Below are 18,788 nucleotides of genomic sequence, written 5' to 3' on the forward strand. Positions count from 1 at the left end.
CCTCTCCATGATCTCTCTGATACTTTTTTTACTCCCAGGACTCTCATATTGTTTCTCTGACTAGGAATCCAAGGCTTTTCTTTCCTTGCTTTGTCATATATTTCCTGAATTAGCATCTGCCTCCAGGGCTCTGTGATAAAGGAATAGAGAGAGGAAAAAGGAGTAGGAATGCCCTATGCTTTGGAAACATAGTTTCTCTAGTCAGAGAAAAGATGTCTCCTCCATTGGAGTTTTAATTACCTTCCACTGCCGTGGAATTGCCAGAGGACTGGGATGGAAATGATTAACAGAACCTTTATTTTTTTTTTTGAGATAGAGTCTCATTCTGTCACCCAGGCTGGAGTGCTGTGGCATGAAGTTGACTCACTGCAACCTCTGCCTCCCGGGTTCAAGTGATTCTCGTGCCTCAGCCTCCCTAGTAGCTAGGACTACAGGCACGCACCACCATGCCCAGCTAATTTTTTGTGTTTTTAGTAGGGACAGGTTTTCACCATGTTAGCCAGGATGATCTCAGACTCCTGAGATCAGACAATCTGCCTGCCTTGTCCTCTGAAAATGCTAGGATTACAGGCGTGAGCCACCCACCACATCTGGCCTGATTAACAGAATATTTTTCCCATTCACTCTGATCTGTAGGGTCCTTCTTTCCTATTTTTGTACCAGTAGGACAGGGTTTTTCTTGGCACTTTCTATCTGTACCTGCTGTACAATTCCGGTTTTTGGTCTGCTTTTAAGTCCAGGCCAGGACATGCAAGAGGAGAGAAAAAAACTAAAAACTAAAAACTCATCACTGGTTTGATGGCACTTCACGTTGTTTTTTTTCCCCCAATTTTCCTTTTATTATTTTCTTTTCAGCAACTTCAGATATCTGCTACATGTGTTCTGCCCAGGGTTTATAGTTGTATTCAGTGGGAGAGATAGAGTGAAGAGCGCTTACTTCTTCTTAACTGAAATTGGAACCTACACCCCCTCATTAGATTTTCTTGTCTATGGCTATTTTGGGATCTGGCTAAATTCTCTCCATCAGATTGGCATATTATTAGCTAGATGTACTTACATGCTGACTTGGAGATTTCATAGATTATTCCCCATTTTCATATTCCTTACAAAAATTCTAAATAAGCCTAATAAAAGGCCTAAACCTTGAATCTTAAAACATACTTAATTTGAGAAAACATCACTGATATTTTTTCTGCTCTTGTGCCCTATATTTAATCTGTTTGAGACAGCATTTACCATGTTGAGAGAAAATAATTGACCAAAGAACTCAGTTGTTTTTACTCACTTACAAGATTAAGGTTTTGGGTATTTCTATAGGCTAGTAATGATATGGATGACCACATGAGATTTTCTTTTTTAAATTACATTGTAGGCAAACACATTTTAGGACTCTTCCAAGTAAGTTATCTGTTAGTATGAGAGACTTTTAGACTGCACGGATGAGGTTAGGTGAATATCCAAGGTCATGAAGCAAAGAGTTATACAACCGAGACTGTTCCTAACTTTACTTATTCTTGAAATTGTGATCAGTTCATTAAACTTGTTTGCCTAAGGATAAAGGGTTCAGAAAGGAAGAAACACCATGCTTCTGAGGCTTTCTGAAATGCGCAGCAATGAATAAAGGAGCACAGGTGTAAAACAGACAGTAGTCCAATGAGACTCCTTTATATTTTGGCTTTCTTTAGCAGTTCCACACTTAGCAAACACAGCCTAGGGCATCTACACGAAGAAGCAACATAAACCATTATAAGAAGAGAATATTTTCATGGTCCTTTCAAAGGCCCATTCGAAGTTGAATATCATGAAAATCCTTTCTATTTCAAATACCATTTAAATGAGCACTTCACATAATATATACTGGAAAAATAATGGAATCCATTGATCACTTTTTTCCCATAGTCTATGTGCTTATATCTTAATTTTTAGTTCAAGAAACAATGGTATTTTTAAATTTAACTTGGGGATAGTACTATGTTTCTTGACTAGAAGCTTCTAAAGCCTAAATATAAACAGTACATGAGAAAAGATTTATAGCAGGAATAGGGCAAATTTGAGAAGTTAAAAAATAGCTAGAATTCACATTTTTTTGTGATAGGTGGATCTCCTTTTACCTACTACATAAATTAATTAATCACAGACCAGAGGACTGGAAACAAATTGGTAAGTTATACAACCTTACCATTCTCTTAGTACAGAATATCAGCCATTTTATTAAAACTTCTGTTTACCAGATTTTTATTTAAAACCTATTCTAGGTTCTACTATTTTAAAAGTTAGTTTGAGAAAGTTGGCATATGCAACTGAAATAGTCAACTTTGCTAGCACTTTAACAGAAATTCAGTGTAGTCTGAGGTTAAAAATATTTTTCACTCCTTGAAAATAATGTTTTTTGGGATATCGGTAAGGAAGGAGGGGAAGAACTGCTTAGGAAGATTACTATCCAAAGGGGTAGAAAATGGAAATGAGGGCTGGAATCCATGGTCGTGTCTTTGCTTTTACAGTGACTTCTGGACTTTGGGGAGTTATTTAATATTTTTCTTGGAATTATTTTCTTAGTCCTAAAACCTGCTACCTACAAGTCACAAAGAAGTATTGAATGGTTGTTGAAAACTACCATATATCACATTTACTGATATTAAGAAATCATTAATTAATTTCTGGTATATATTAAGTATTGTTATATTTAATAATACATTTGAATTTTCTTCTTTTTCACGATTTAGACTAACTTTCCTGTAATCCCCAATTATACTTCCCCAAAAAGTTAAACCCATGTTATGCTACAGTGGGACAATATTTGACATCTTTGAAATTTGGCCAAAGTGTTACAGAAAATGTAGCAACATCATTATTGTTTCCTCATTATCATTTACAGTTAAACTGTTACTAAAGAAGGGCCTTGTTTTATCATAATATTTAACTTTCATAATTACATACAAAGAAAATTATGTTAATTTTCTAGAATAGATGCACTGAAAATAGTGCTCTGAAATAGTGCAATGAAAGTTATCCGCATAGTTAAATAACTCTTGAATCTCCCAAGACCCTTGCATTAAATTGTTTAACTTTAAATATCATTAAATAATTATTAATGTACAAGTTTCGTTATCTGGATAGTAGCCTTGTGTTGAAAATGTGAAAAAAATATTATTATTATTATTATTTTTTTTTTTTTGAATCGGAGTCTCACTTGGTCGCCCAGGCTGGAGTGCAGTGGCCGGATCTCAGCTCACTGCAAGCTCCGCCTCCCGGGTTTACGCCATTCTCCTGCCTCAGCCTCCAAGTAGCTGGGACTACAGGCGCCCGCCACCACACCCGGCTAATTTTTTGTATTTTTAGTAGAGACGGGGTTTCACCGTGTTAGCCAGGATGGTCTCGATCTCCTGACCTCATGATCCGCCCGCCTCGGCCTCCCAAAGTGCTGGGATTACAGGCGTGAGCCACCGCGCCCGGTGAAGAATATTATTTTCTAATTAAAAGTTGCACAGCAATTGTAACTCAACACTTGCTGACTTGGTAGACACACCTTTTTTAAAGAATCTTAAGTTGCTCTAATGGCTTATTTTACCACGGTGGGAGACAAACTCAGCAGAAGAACGTGTGTCTTTTTAGTGATGAAAGAAAAAGAAAAAGAGTAACCCATAAGTAATCAGTAAGAAAATGCTTTAACAGGTAGGTGTAGATAATGAGGATTTTCCTGATGTACCTGGAAACTTCATTTTGCCCAATATTTAAATACTATAGATATGTTAAAAAAATAAATACTACAGTTTGTTTTTTGTTGTTGTGGTGGTGGTGAGGTTTTGTTTTTGTTTTGTTTTGTTTTGTTTTATTTGAGATGGAGTTTCTCTCTTTTTGCCCAGGCTGGTGTGCAATGGCATGATCTCCGCTCACTGCAACCTCTGCCTCCCAGGTTCAAGCGATTCTCCTGCCTCAGCCTCCTGGGTAGCTGAGGTTACAGGAGCTCACCACCATGCCCAGCTAATTTTTGAATTTTTAGTAGAGACAGGGCTTCACCATGTTGGTCAGGCTGGTCTCGAATTCCTGACCTCAGGCGATCTGCCTGCCTCGGCCTCCCCCAAACTGCTGGGATTACAGGCATGAGCCACTGCACCCTGCCAGTTTATTTAATAAGCCTAAATGTTGATATTTTGAAGAGATAGAAAATTAACAGTCTTCTGCCCCCTTGAAACATACTGGCGTGAGCAGACTGCTGCTCTTGTGAGTATATGTTTTAAGGTGTGAGTGGTAGTGAGACTCCAAAAGCAATTAATTAAAACATAGACTAAAAGCACCTTTTTACCTAAATCTTCATTAGTAAATGCTTTTGCATAAATTTACATTTTTAAACGTTTATTTTTCCAAAGACTGGCACGTTAGTGTTTACTCGGACATTATTTTGTGCGTTCTCCTGTTACTTATGCATTAATTAGTTTTGTTTACCTGTGCATAATTTTTCCTAATTTCACAACAGTTGTTTTTTGTAATTGACAACACAATTTACTGCATGTGTGCTTTCTGGCCCTCAAACAAGAATGTTAAGGTGGAAAGCACCAATCTTTTCATTTCAGATTGGTAAAAAAAAGGATTGATTGTGACTAATTTCCAATTAATTTGCAGTAGTTACAGGGGAACAAAACCATTGCACCTACTAATTAAAATTTAAAATATTCCAAGGTGTCATCTTTAGGTGTCTCTGGAATATATAATTTCCATTTTGGTTCATTGCTGGATCTGTAACACCCGTGAGCTTGACAGCTCTATTAATTTAAAGGCTCAGTAATACCTATTAGTACAAAACATGAAAAAAAATACCATTAATCATTTATTTTAATTTTGCAGCTCTGTCATTTTCTCAGTATGTTTTAAAATTATGATGACACCATAATGTGCACAAATCGACCTGGATAAAGGGGAAATGGATCATACTACTTTAGAAAGATACTGAAGTACATTATTAGAGCTTAATTAATGCCAAGCTGATTAGATATGATTGCTTTTTGTATAAAAATATTTTAAAGACTTTTTTCTTGCCAGAGCATATTTTAAACGTTATCCATCCCAAATGTTATGTTTACAATTAAACTTACCTTTTTGTCGTTCTTCACTTTAATGCATTCAATTTAAATATTGTTCAATGAATGTAAGTTTCTTTTATTCTTTATTTTGAAACCTGAATTAATCTAGTCATTAGTTTCCAATTCAAAAATTTAATTTCATTTTGGCTAGCAGATAGTAATATCTCTCCTAATCATATTCTCATGTAGGAACTCCAAACCTATGTTGGACACAATATCTAAAAACATGAAAGGTTAAAAATTAAATGAGAAATATGCCAGATATGTAATACCTTATGTATTTATATTGATGTGACCCAAGGCTGTAAGTATGATAAAAATGATAAAACTGTAGGTACTTATCAGAATTTTGTCATTAGTTTGCAAGAGGACCAATATTCACATCCAGTTCGAAACTGAATATCTTCCTCTGGAATGTGCAAAATTGGAAATAATCTCCCAGTTGATGGGTATCATCACAATAATACTGCACAGGTTTGATTGCTCTCAGCAGTTAGAAATCTGTCTGCTGGTGGATACAGACTATAGCCTCACAAGGTCTGGACCTGACTATTCTCTCACATTTGACTTCTGTCTGTCCTTGCCTTTTCTAACTATTAATTTTCTCTGATCTCTGATTTTGTGTATTATAATTAGAAAACAAGGCTACCATATTCTAAGCTCTTCATTAAAAGGCAATAATCTGTATTGTTGAAAATTTTAAAGAGTGAGCCTGCTTATCACTAATACAGAACTAGTCGTGTTTCATAGGGATCTTCCTGGGATAGAATACCAATTTTCAATAAAAATTTGAACTTAAAATTCTTAATAAAAATGAACTAACTAGAATACCATAGTTATTATTTTTATTTCCTTGAATATTTAGAAGACAGTTGCACATATTTCTTTTGAGGAGACCTAAAAAACTCAAAGACTTTTTTTTTCGTTTTTTTTTTTTTTAATTATACTTTAAGTTCCAGGATACATGTGCAGAATGTGCAGGTTTGTTACATAGGTATACATGTGCCATGGTGGTTTGCTGCACCCATCAACCCATCATCTACATTAGGTATTTCTCCTAATGCTATCCCTCCCCTTGTCTCCCACCCCACAACAGGCCCTGGTGTGTGATGTTCCACTCCCTGTGTCCATATGTTCTCACTGTTCAATTCCCAATTATGAGTGAGAACAAGCGCTATTTGGTTTTCTGTTCCTGTGTTAGTTTGCTGACAATGATAGTTTCCAGCTTCATCCATGTCCCTGCAAAGGACATGAACTCATCCTTTTTTATGGTTGCATAGTATTCCATGGTATATATGTGCCACATTTTCTTTTTCCAGTCTATCATTTATGGGCGTGTGGGTTGGTTCCAAGTCTTTGCTACTGTGAACAGTGCTGCAATAAACATACGTGGGCATCTGTCTTTATAGTGGAATGATTTATAATTATTTGGGTATATACCCAGTAATGGGATTGCTGGGTCTAATGGTATTTCTGGTCCTGGATCCTTGAGGAATCGCCACACCGTCTTCCACAATGGTTGAATTAATTTATACTCCCACCAGCAGTGTAAAAGTGTTCCTATTTCTCCACATCCTCTCCAGCATCTGTTGTTTCCTGACTTTTTAATGATCACCATTCTAAGTGGCATGAGATGTTATCTCATTGTGGTTTTTGATTTGCATTTCTCTAATGACCAGCAATGATGAGCTTTTTTTCATGTTTGTTGGCTCCATAAATGTCTTCTTTTGAGAAGTCTCTGTTCATATCCTTTGCCCACTTTGATGTTTTGTTGTTGTGGTGGTGGTTGTTGTTGTGGTGGTGGTTGTTGTTGTTGTTGTAGATTTGTTTAAGTTCCTTGTAGATTCTGGATATTAGCCCTTTGTCAGATGGATAGATTGCAAAAATTTTCTCCCATTCTGTAGGTTGCCTATTCACTCTGATGATAGTTTCTTTTGCTGTGCAGAAGCTCTTTAGTTTAATTAGATCCCATTTGTCTGTTTTTGGCTTTTGTTGCCATTGCTTTCGGTGTTTTAGTCATGAAGTCTTTGCCCATGCCTATGTCCTGAATGGTATTGCCTAGGTTTTCTTCTAGGGTTTTTATAGTTTTAGGTCTTATGTTAAAGTCTTTAATCCATCTTGATTTAGTTTTTGTATAAGGTCTAAGGAAGGGGTCCAGTTTCATTTTTCTGCATATGGCTAGCACTATTTATTAAATAGGGAATCCTTTCCCCATTGTTTGTTTTTGTCAGATTTGTCAAAGATCAGATGGTTGTAGGTATGTGGTTTTATTTCTGAGACCTTTGTTCTGTTCCATTAGTGTATATATCTATTTTGGTACCAGTACCATGCTGTTTTGGTTACTGTAGTACAGTTGGAAGTCAGGTAGCGTGATGCCTCCAGCTTTGTTCTTTTTGCATAGGATTGTCTTGGCTATACAGGCTCTTTTTTGGTTCCATATGAAATTTAAAGTAGTTTTTTCTAATTCTGTGAAGAAAGTCAGTGGTGGCTTGATGGGAATAGCATTGAATCTATAAATTACTTTGGGCAGCATGGCCATTTTCATATTGATTCTTCCTATCCGTGAGCATGGAATGTTTTTCCATTTGTTTGTGTCCTCTCTTATTTCCTCGAGCAGTGGTTTGTAGTTCTCCTTGAAGAGGTCCTTCACATCCCTTGTAAGTTGTATTCCTAGGTATTTTTTCTTTGTAGCAATTGTGAATAGGAGTTGGCTCTCTGTTTGTCTATTATTGGTGTATACAAATGCTTGTGATTCTTGCACATTGATTTTGTATCCTGAGACTTTACTGAAGTTGCTTATCAGCTTAAGGAGTTTTGGGACTGAGACGATGAGGTTTTTTAAATATGCAATCATGTCATCTGCAAATAGAGACAATTTGACTTCCTATCTGAATACCCTTTATTTCTTTCTCTTTCCTGATTCCCCTGGCCAGAACTTCCAATACTGTGTTGAATAGGAGTGGCGAGAGAGGATATCTTTGACCTGTGCCAGTTTTCAAAGGGAATGCTTCCAGCTTTTGCCCATTCAGTATGATATTGGCTATGGGTTTGTCATAAATAGCTCTTATTATTTTGAAAAAACTCAAAGACTTTTAATAGATTGTATGGTATCATTCTCATGACAAATCTGTAAGGTGAACAAAATGGCTATTATTAAACATGATTTTTAAATCCATAAATATAATTTAAGAGGAGAATACAACTATTTTATCCAAGCCAAGTCAAGAAAATCAGTGATTGGCCAGGCGCGGTGACTCCTGCCTGTAATCCCAGCACTCTGAGAGGCTGAAGTGGGCAGATCACCCAAGATCAGGAGTTTGAGAACAGCTTGGCCAACATGGTGAAACCCCATCTCTACTAAAAATACAAAAAATTAGCTGGGTTTGGTGGTGGGCGCCTGTAATTCCTGCTACTCAGGAGGCTGAGGCAGAAGAATCGCTTGAACACAGGAGATGGAAGTTGCCATGACCCAAGATCATGCCACTGCACTCCATTCTGGGTGGCAAGAGCAAGACTCCATCTCAAAAAAAAAATGAATTATCAGTGATTCATTTATTGATTCTTTCAACAAACATTTATTGAATTCCATCTCTATGAAGCTGCTGACATTTTGTCCTAGTGTCAGCAATGGAGAGAAAACAATACAAAGTGAACCAAAAAAAGACATGATCTCTGATCTCAGTGTGGGTAGACATAACTCAAATAGTCCCACAAATATAAAATTTCAATAATGATGTAAGGTCTGTGAGGGAAAGTTCATGATCCTTTGAACTGTGATACTATGGTACTGTGGTACTATTGTACTGTGACAGGGTATAATAGAGGTGTTTGATCTCGTTGTAGGAGGTCCAGGAAGGTTTTCAAAGAAACTCAAAATTGACCTGAAAACTAAAAGAGGAGGAGGATATAACTAGGCCCCAAAGAAAGGGAAGAGTGTCTTATGCAGAGAAAACAGCACAATATGGGAGGGAACATGATGTGTTCAGGGTGCAGAAGGAAGACATGAAAGAAGAGAGGCAGCGTGGGGTGAGGCACACGGTCCAGTAGGAGCAGAGCAGCAGGACCTGGGAGCCCTCAGGAGAAACGTTTAGCTTTAATTTAAGGGTAACGTGGAAGTAAAGAAAGGTTTCAACGGGAAAGTGATGTGAGTAGATGTGCACGGTGACAAGATCATTCTAGGTGGGGAATTAATTGGTGGGAGAAGCAATGACCATTTAGAAGAGTTCTATAATTGTTCAGGCCTTAGAACACGGTAGTAAAAAGGAAAAAAATTCAAGATATACAAAAAAATTTGAGGGATGAAAATGATTAGATTCAGTAATAGATGAGTGGTTATGGGAGGTAAGGAAAAGAAGGTGTCAAGGATGATCTGGATTTCTGGATCATTTCGAACAACTGAATAAATGATGAAACAATACCTTGAAATAGGAGGACTGGAAGAACAATCAGTTTCCTCTCTAGTCCAGTACTATTGCAACTGAATTATTCTCCCTGTTCAATGCCTTAAGCACATTGCTAGAAATATCAATTATCATGACACCAAGCAATGGCAATTTTTTGTGGATAAGTTATCAAAATTGAACATCTGTATCCAATATTATTACCATGATGCAGTTTAATGCTGAGGAGAAAGTCTTTCAGATCAGTGCTATGATGCTCCAAATAGCCAAGGTTATGGCTGAATCTAGAAATTGGGCCATTAAAGAAGTTTCTTCTTCTAATAAGACAGTGTGAGCTTATTGGACTCCCTTGATTAAACAAACAAACAAACAAAAATAATTATGCTCTCTGATGGTTAGTAAACGTCCCACATTCATTTTTTTCTAATCTTTCTTTTGGGTAAAATTGGTGTCTGGCATGTGGCAGGAATGCTGCCAGGTGCCACAGGGAGAAGACAGATGGCCATAATATGCCATTTCCCAATGCCACCCAAGGGACACAGAAAGCTGTTGTTGTCTCAGATAGAAGAGGGGTTAGCAAAATGTGTTTCCACAGGACTAAATACAGTGATGCTAAAAATAATAACATTTATTAAGCATGTATATGACATGCATATCCTTATTTGGTATTTGTAGTGGTCTTTCAAAGTAGGTGCTATTGTTGTATTACTTTAGCAAATAAAGACTGAAGGTCAAAACTGAGATTCTTTGGTCAGGGTTTTATAGCTGCCAGTGACCAATCTGGGAAACAAATCCTTGCCTCGTGTCCTGGGTCTATGTCCTTAACCCCATTACTACATGAAAAAAGGCCATATAGAAAATTTTAGTTGAAATATTACTCAGCAAGAAAAGTCAAGTCACAAGTTGTAAATATTCTCTAGTTAGGAAAAAAAGTGTTTTTGTATTGTTTTGTTATGTTTTTGTCTTCTATTTTCCATGTGCCCAAAGATTTGGAGATGCTCTAAGAAAAGATAAACAGTTACTGGTTTAAAATTGTGAGGATCATTTCTCTGTAGAAACATGGAGATAACAAAAGTGTTTTTAAAATGTCTTTGACCTTCCCTGGCAACCAACTTAGAGCCACAAAAATATTTTGGAATGAAGAACACAATTTATATGTTTAAAGCGATTTCAAATCCAGGTATGAATATTTCCCATGCAATGTGGCCAAATAGTCCATCACTTTCAGGAATAAGTGTTCTCTTTTCCATACATATTTAAACTTCCTGTGAATTTCATTGGCAAGTAAACCTCTCAACTCCATTTTTGAAGGATTTTATTTTAAGTCTTCACAATGATTTCTCTGAATTTCATGTTAGATCAAAGACTTTAACATTAAACTTGGAAATTATCATTCCAGAAAATAATGGCTAGAATCATAAAAAAAAAAACTGGCAAACGGATTTTAGAAAATTGTTATGTTTCATTGCTTTGCTTTTTTGGCAGTTATGGACCTGAAAAATTTAGCATGTACTTTATTCCCGCTGTCATATGGCTCAGCTACACACATGAATTCAAAATGGTTTCCATTATTAGAAGGAGACAATCTTATTCCAGAATCAAGCTAGGTAACTTTTAATGTTTCAGATAATTGCTAAATTAAGCTCTACTCACAGATATTTTATGGCATTTATTTTGCTCTGAAAACTCCATTCATTTTTAAGGTAGCTTAATAAATTCAGTGATAATAAACTCTTAAAGAGATGAAGCAAGGAGAAAATTTTTGGCTAGATACAGGGTGAATATTTAACAGGAAAAATGCTACCTGCTGAGGTATGTTTGAAGAACCATAATATTATTAAGCCCACCCTGGTGCAAAGCAATGAGAATTAATTAAAAAGAGAATGCATTTAAGCCAAATTTGATCAGTTGGTACATTATCAAAATTGAGGAATGTTAATATATATTCTAATTCAGAATTTTCACAGAATGATTTCTGAATGGTGGTACTTAGTATAATAAAGATATGCCAAAGAAAATTATTTCCACTTTTATCCATCTTTCAGCTATTGACCCAATAAATCATGATTTTAAATTAAAATTATTTCTTCCACCTTATGCCTCATAATTCTAGATTTAATTTTCAGTATTTGACTTAAGGGTCAAATTTGACTCAATGGCCTATGAGTCAAATCTGACCAGTTGCCTGTTTCTGTGTAGCCGGAGTTAAGAATAGTTTTCATATTTTTAAATGGCTGAAAAAATCGAGAGAGGAGTAATGTTTCCTAATGTGAAAATTATATGGAATTAAAATTATAGCTTTTAGACATAGAGTTTATTGGAACATGGCAACATTAATTTATTTACATGTAGTCCAAAACTGCCTTTGCTGTATAAGGGCAGTGCTGAGTAGTTCAGAGACCACAAAGCCTAAATCATTTAATGTCTAATCCTTTACAGAACATGTTTGCCAACCCCTCAGGCAATATGAATGACTACTTAAATATCATTCAATATATCACTCTCAAATATAATAATTCTATATTTAGAATTAAGTTAAATAATTTAATAGCTTATATCACAGACATATAGACCATTGTACCAAACCGAGGCATGCGTCACCTTATTTGATGTAGTTTGAAGGTTTCACCCTAATTAATAGAAGAGTGCCTCATTAATAGGCACTCTGAGGATTGATTGGAAATGTTTATAAGATAGCACTTCTTTCAGTTTTTCTCCTACCTCTCTGACTGTTTGTATTCTCCTGCTGCACTCTTAAATGGCAGCATTCCCCAGTTACAAAGTCTAACATCTGCTATTCATACTTGCCACACTGGTCTTCAGTAATTTCTTCTCAATTGCTGACATTGTTATAAGATAATCAAACCCAAATCTATCTCAAGACCTGTTCTCCCTTCTGAACACCATATCCACAGACCCAAAAGATACTGAGCATCTCCTTCAGAATGTCACCCTCAACAGTGGGTTCACTGGATTTCTGGTTTTCACCCCTTCCTCGTTTTCACCCCTACCAAAAATGCTTCTCTTTCTATAAAAAGCATCACTACACACATTATGAAGACCAAAAACATGGAAATTGTAGTAAAATCTTCGTCTTTTTCCAGTGCCCCACACACCCACTCAATCATCATATCCTATACTTCTGCCTCCGCAATATCTGTTAAATCTGCTTCCACTCTGTTCCCATTGGCACTGCCATGACTAAACTCCATTTCAGTTCTTTTCTGGATAACTACATTAACCTTCCATTTGATCTTCATAGCTCTGGTATGGCACCAGCCCTTAACCTCTGCTGTCAGAGCGATGTGACTAAAACTCAGTTTTAATTCTGCCACCGTCCTTCCACCATGATCTAAATGGCATTTTTTTTTACTCTTATTGTACCCTGAGAATATCCCTAGCTAAAGCATATTACAATCTACCATCACATGTCCTCTATCATCATTATACTACAAACACCTCAGTTAGGTTTAAAAAAAAAAATGTCTATTTAACTTGCAATCCTCCATACTAAAATAAGGTAGGCTGGTACCTAGTACATTACCAATAAAGGTAATTAAAATTGAGTCAGTTAGGATACTTGTTTTCATGTGTTTTGGGGGTGTAGAAAAGGGAACTTTCATCCATTCATTTATTCAGTTGGTCAGTCAACAGATTCTTATTGGTCTTGCCCCTTAAGAAGAGAAGTACAATGACAAATAGTCTGGGGCTTCTCAAATTTAAAAGCACAGAGGAATCACCTGGGGTTCTTGTTAGAAAGCAGAATCTGAATCAGAGGATCTGGGGTGGGGCCGGGGAGTCTGCATTTTTAACAGTGATGTCAGTGTTCCTAGCCTGTGGATCACATACGGAGAACTAAAACACTAGAGTGCAGGAGAATCACCTGCAGAGGGATTTTTAAAAAGTATTTAAAAGTTGGTACCAAAATAGTATATGCACATGTAACAAAAAAAAAGCAGAATGTATAGACTTGCAAGAAAAATAGCCATCCTGTGTCCTTTTTTCTGTGTCAACAGATCTTCTCATCAGATGCTACCACTTTGATTCTTGGACTATTTCTTCTGATCGTTTACTCCATATCTGGAAATATGCTTTGCTGTTACTTTTTTATGGATTAGTTTTAGGTATACTCTACTTACTTAGTGCTATAGAAAGGTGGTTTCTAACACTCTTACATTACTGTGTTTAACTCTATTACTAATAGTTAACATTTACTGAGTGCTTTTTTTGTACCAGGTAACAGTCTAAGCATTTCGTGTACATTGATTCATTTAGTCCTTACAAGAAACCAATGAGACACCATATTAAAAGCTCTACAGCCTTGATGAGGGAAATGAATCGTAGTAACTTGCTCATAGCCCCTAGATAGGAAATGGTGGGCCCAGGCAGCCATTAAACTGTTCTGCTTCTGAGAAGTATATAATAATTGTATTTAAATCAATAAAAAATATATAATCATTGAGACTATAAAAATGTTGTCAACTGCAGAACCAAGTCCTGACCCACCATCACGTTTTCTTTCCTGTAAAGCTTTAGAATTTTTTTCTTCTCTTTGCAAAGTGATCCTTATAATAGTTCTCATTTTTCTTAAAAAAAAAAAAAAAAAAAGACAAAACTCTACCATATCAATTTATCTATTATCCACAATCCTTTTGTTTATATGCCAGAAGTCCTTCCCTTTAGGTTTCTGTCTAGTTCTCTTGCAAATCTGTCTTCCTGGATCTGAGTTGAATCCTTTGTTTTTTGACTCTCCTTCTTAACTCACTCATTTACTTCGCTGGAGAACACCCCAAATACATTTTAAAGGATATATAAGAGGAAAATTCTCTAGATACTTTTGTGACTGAAAATGTCTTCATTCTACCCTTGCAGTTAATCAATACATTGACTAAGTATAGAGTTCTCAGATAAAATTAACTTTTCCTCTGGGGTTTGAAGGTGTTTCTTCATTGTCTTCTAGCACTAATGTTTTTGAAAAGCCTGATGCCATGCTGATTTTTATTTTTCTGTAAGTGACCTATTTTTTTTCTCTCTGAGGACATTTAGAATCTTCTTTTTATCCCTGCACTTTGAAATTTTACAATAATGTGTGATTTAAGCTGGGCAGGACAGGGATAGAAATTTGATTGGCAAAAAAGAGAGGGAATGCTCTCTAGGGCAATAACTAGCACAAAGGTGCAGAGGTGGGAATTAGCAAGGAGGGCCTAGGAGATTTGAGAGTCAACTATCAAACCCAGCTCTTGCATTTACCCACTTGAGTGATGTTATGCAGGTAGCAGAAACCTTTTAAGTCTCTTTGTCCTCCAGTGTAAAGTAAGGATGTTGACAGCTACCTCCCAGAGTTGTTAGGAGGCCAAAATTAGATATTATAAAAGTAAAATTATTTTTAAAATAATTTCAACAGCAGGTATAAGAATTCCTTAAAGAAAATAGACCCACCTCTGTTCTAAACTTATCAGAATGCTTCAGTAAATGATTATGGAAAGGATGTTGAGCAGTTGTTCAGATAACAAAAGAAAGAGAAATGCTACTTTTCATAATAAAGGGTTTGGAAATATTTGATGTTGGAAGACAGGGAAGCAAGAAAGAAATCACCAATGAGCTGAACCAAGTACTGTCTGGGAAACTAATCAGGGAAGACCCATTTCTCTTCCCTCTGATTTTAGTTGTGCTGAAGAAAGTCTTTGAAGAGAATACAAATACCTGGGGAATAAACATTATTTGCTATGTGCTGTGAGATATAAATACCCTCTTCTATCCCTTTTATGAAATTCTACTTCAGTTTTACACTCTTCTCTAATAATACTTTTTTTATGGGAGTGGACTTTGAGGGCAACTCAAAGAAGTGAATGAAATAGGTGGCACCTGAATAACATGTAAAACACCTAGCAAAAAGCTTGGCACACAGTAAGAGCCAGATCAATATTATTTTTTATTCTGGTTGTTATTCTTAACATTACAACTATGAGGTGGAAATATCACAACTATCAAACTACTCAACCTTAACAATGTAATAGAAATAAGAAGATGAAGACTATGCTTTGTAATCTTTGATTCTCTTACTGGTTTCTATATGTGCATCCTTATTTCATATTGAATAATTATAAAAGTGAAACTGAACCCACATTTTTGGTATTTATATTCTTAGAAGTGGCCAGTCTTCATTTGAAATAGGAAGACAGAAGTAGAAATAGTCACGGGCAGTAGAAGAACCTTTCTCTGCCACTGTTGCTTTTCTAAAAGGGTACATGATAAGGAGAATGAAGAGTTTTATAGGAGGCCACCATTCTGTATCTGATAGTATTTACCTTGCATGTTGTAAGCAATGCTACTCCACCTTCACGGAGCCATTCCAGTTTCTAGGAGTCCCATCACCACTGTTTATGAGTGCCCAGAATTCTCTTTCAAATAATGATGTCAGAGTCTCTTAGAAACTAAATAACCAAAATCATGTTGCAAAATGCCTTGTTCATACCCAGTGCCCCAAAAATATTTTATGTATCAAGGAATAACTGAGAAGTAATTACCTGACTCTTAATAGAAGGAAGCATTCAAAGAGAAGCCACTTGGTTCATGTCCTTAGATTGCTGAAACTTAATATATTCTAAGGTTTTTGAGGATAAAATTTTTACTCATTGTTATTTCTCTAGTGGGTAGAAAATTAAGAATAATAATAAAACAAGAATGTTCAATGTATACAAAACAGGCATCAGAGTCATAATTATAGGCCTTGTCAACCCCCATTAACCAGAATTTTGCCACATGAGCAACCTGAGTCTGAAGGTTCACTTGAGTCTCTGCAGCTTCCTAGAGCCTACACCTGGAATTTCTGTGACTGTGACACTGACAATCCATGTGGCTTGGAATTATTCTCATCTTTAGTAGAGTGATTTTGCTTCTGCCCAAATATACTAAGACATGTAACTATCCAGTGAAATCAGCCATGTGAAAAGCCAGGATTCATAATAGACATTTATTGAATGCTAGTTTCCTCCATGTGGTTTCCCCTAACAAAGAAGAAAATAAAACCAATTGGTTCTCGTTTCCATAAACAACAGACAAAAAGGATGTGGATTTCATTTTTTGCAGAAATAAACTTAAATAAACAGTTGTGTACTTTGACTACAGAAATGATTAAACAACCAAGAAGACAGGTTACCTATAATTTTTAAAATAGTACTGGCCATTATTCTGATGAGTGACTGGAAACTCGAACTTGTGTTTTCATTACTCACATAGATGAAAGGCCCCATTGTATCAAGAGCACTGAATGAGATACTGTGCTATTTTTCAAAGGCATAAAATCATGTAATTTCTTTTTTTTAAAAAAAAAAAAAAGGTTTTCAATATAAGAATAGTCATAATCAAACAAAATTTATATGTCCCCCCAGAAAAAAACACAAAGAAGAAGCTAAATCTTATAGCTAATAATTATGTGACATTTTTGCTATGCTTTGTCATAAATTGATACTAACTTATATATATAAATGGCTAGAAAGATAGATTTCTTTCATCGTCTTAACAACTATTTGGAAATAATGATCCAATTTCCCAAAATGCCCTAATACTATTATGCCCTGTAAAGCATTTAGTCCAGAAATTATGAACGAGAAATCTCAACCTTCTTACTTTAGGTCTTAATGTTCTATTTGAATCTAAGGTTATCATGTAAGTAATATGTGATAACTGCTTTCCCAGTACTCATTTAAAAATGACATTTGTGCATAAAATGATTCATTTTCATTTTCAATGTTAAAAAATAGTGCCTTTCTGCTAAGCCTCCCATTTCAGCATCTGTGACACTATTCAGTGTGCTTGTTCAATTTACCTTTCCTGTTGGACTATAATTTCTTGGGGGCAGAGATTGTATATTGTCTATTTATTCAAAGTTCCTGATACAGTGTCTGAAGCATAGTAGGGGCTGAACAAATTTTGTGAAATGAATAAACGATGAATGATGCAGTATTAGATCCTGTCTACAGCTAGAATTTCGGAGGAGTTTAAAACTCAATGACATAAGGTACAGTATAATCGAATGCTGACTTATTGAGAGAAAATCTGGTATAGATCATTTTCAGTCTACAGAGTTAAGTGCATTCTGGTGTCTTAACTATATGACTATCAATTCCCTAGTTCATAATATAACAAAAATAAGATGAAGTCAGATATCCATGGAGTTTGAGGCTGGGTTAGCCTTAGTGGCCTTTTACAGGTGCAATTTATTTTTGCAGGAAAAAGAACACTGAATCCTTCCAGAATAACCTGATTCCAGCAGACTTAAATAAAGTTGTTCATTCTTTCAAGGTTTTTCACATACTTCTGTCTTTCTAGACTGTGAAGTAAATTTCCATTTCCCAAAAGCCCCACTGCAGATTTTAATGATCCTGTCCACGTGATATACATTTTTTTTTGTTTCATTGCTATTAGTGAATGACAAGTGAAGGATATTCATTTTAACTTGAAAATGTCAGGTATGCACTTTAAGAGATATATTTTTTGCAGCTTTTAATGAGGTGGTGTTTCTTTTTGAAAGAAATACTCATCTCTGATGCGAATGCTGTGCAGGTGACAACTGATATTTAATAAGCGATGGTTCTTGTATTAGTTGCAGTTCGCTAAAGAAAATGTCTCAGATTGCTTTTGAAAAACTCTTAGCGTCACTAGCCCAAAGGCAAGATGTGACCTTTTTATTACATAATGAGAATCATTTATTATCTTACAATGTATCTTAAAGTCACAGACAAAATGCCACTTTGATAATTGCTTTCAATTAGCTTTGAGCATAGCATATATTCATAAAATGTCTTCTCTAATTTAGAGTTGAATTAGAGAAAATTGCAGACGTAATCTACTTTAAGGTTGTCTCATTTAAGGTGATTCGTAGTTTTATATCAAAGAAATCAAAACGAGTAGCTTTAGAACAGTCTCTCAAAGTGTTTTAAGCAGGCTTTTCAATATTTGATTCTATTCTATTACCTATTAATTAACAAATTAGAAAGCTAGTTCATCATTTCTGACCTTTTATGCATGTTAACTTTTAACTTTCATTTCTAATGACTGTTTTGAAATTAAGCCTTGCAGTTCATGTTGAAAGACAGAAACAATCTGATTAGCAAGATAAATAAGGCTTGCTTTGATACCAAGTACATCTTGATATTGGGCTATAACTAGGACTCTGGAAAGTATAATGGTGCATTCTTTCCTGACTTCAATAAATAATACATAACCAATGGTCAAGAAATAATACTAGATAATCATGTAACCTAAGTAAGCAGTTCTGGAATATTACTACAAGTGAGGTTAGAGGTAA

At 35.6% G+C, this 18,788-nt stretch overlaps 1 protein-coding gene across 12 annotated transcripts in view; it reads left to right on the plus strand.

Annotated features, from left to right (window-relative positions):
• Window positions 1-18,788, plus strand: part of DGKB (diacylglycerol kinase beta) — a 764,082-nt gene that overhangs the window by 743,433 nt on the left and 1,861 nt on the right. The window lies entirely within an intron of this gene.

This window comes from Macaca mulatta, chromosome 3, assembly GCF_049350105.2.
Source record: "Macaca mulatta isolate MMU2019108-1 chromosome 3, T2T-MMU8v2.0, whole genome shotgun sequence".
NCBI classification, from domain to species: Eukaryota; Metazoa; Chordata; class Mammalia; order Primates; family Cercopithecidae; genus Macaca; species Macaca mulatta.